Source organism: Rhea americana, unplaced genomic scaffold, assembly GCF_003343005.1.
Source record: "Rhea americana isolate MKP2758 unplaced genomic scaffold, rheAme1 scaffold_286, whole genome shotgun sequence".
NCBI lineage: Eukaryota > Metazoa > Chordata > Aves > Rheiformes > Rheidae > Rhea > Rhea americana.
The window spans coordinates 6,231-7,562 of NW_028186408.1; the positions used below are offsets into that span (position 1 = coordinate 6,231).

The window sequence follows — 1,332 nt, forward strand, 5'->3', positions numbered from 1 at the left end:
CGGACAAGGGGCCGGCGCGCGGGGGGGAAGCAGCCGGGGGCTGCGCTGCGCTGCGCTGCGCTCGGCGCTGCAGCCGCGAGGGGGTGCGAAAGGCCGCGCTCGGCCCGGCGTGGGGCTGCGAGGGGGAGGGCAGGACACGGGAGCGCGGCGGGGGGGTCGGCTCTCGATGCACGGCGCTCCAGCGGCTTGATTTCCCCGAGCCCCGCGCTGTAAGTGCATCGCGCTGTCTTCATTTTGCAGCTACACGTGTAAGCGTGTGAACCGGCAAATGATGCTCGAACTTAGCGGCAATGCTGTCGCTGCTAGCTGCATAAATTGGTGCGATTTAAGTAGGTTCATTTCTTTCCAGAAAAAAAGCCCTCACTATTTTAGTGACTTCGGTCAGACTTCCCAGCCTCCAGGTAGCTGGGAAAAGCAAAAACCACATGGGGAAATACAAACTGAGCAGATGAGATGTTATTTTCTTAAGACAACAGTTCGGTACAGCAGCGAGAAGCTGGGAGAAGAGCCCCATCTGTGCGGGCTGCCTGGAGCTGCGGATTAATTACTCTTTTTGTCTGACAGGCAATACAAAAGAATGTCAAATGTTAATGAGCAGTGCCTCTCTCAACTGACAGATTTACTCACTGAGAGGTAAATAGATGCTCCAGCCCTGGGGATTTCCGAGTGGTTTAGAGGTGTCCTGACTTCAGCTGCCAGAGCTGCTGCTCGCAGGATGCTTTCAAATCCCTCGTCGTATCGCCAGCTCGCCATACTCCAACCAGGAGGCTCGCGCTCAGGTTATCTAGCAACAGCCACGACAAACAGATTTTTTTTTTCCTGAAGTTTTTAAGGTATTTTTAAATCTTTTCTATAACAGAAAAAAAATATGGTTATTCTATGTTGTTTGCCATTAATGCTGCTAACTCAGCACATGCATTTCAGAGAGAAAAGGACTGTTTTTCCCAAGACTCAGGCCCAGGACAAGCGGTCCAGGCACCTAAGACTGCAGATGTGGGTTTGCAGAGCGGCATCTAGACAGCTCAACATCCGAGCTGAACTGCTGCTGAACTCTKCTGCGGCCCCGAGGGTCATTCGCAGCCCTTTAATCCAAAAGGTGGCTTCAGCACGAACCACCTTGGTCTAACTTCTGCCCTCTCTTAACTCTAAGCRAAATTCTGCACTCTGATACTCATTCCACTGTGCTGCCTTTCCCTGATAACCACATCTCAAACTCTACTTAGCCTCACATTAGGTCTTAAAYAAACATTTCTGCAGTTATTTTTAAAAATAAAGATTTTTGGGAACCTTTAGCTCTATACAAGATGTAGAAATGTTAAATACTTTGGCAAG

General features: G+C 50.3%; 1 protein-coding gene across 1 annotated transcript in view; it reads right to left on the bottom strand.

Annotated features, from left to right (window-relative positions):
* The window catches only part of OXTR (oxytocin receptor), a 2,565-nt gene extending 1,872 nt beyond the window's left edge, over positions 1 to 693 (bottom strand). Inside the window, exon 1 of the mRNA XM_085308909.1 lies at positions 628 to 693. The gene's annotated coding sequence lies outside the window, so the exon portion shown is untranslated. The remainder of the gene's footprint in view (positions 1 to 627) is intronic.
* Positions 694 to 1,332: the final 639 nt, after the last annotated feature.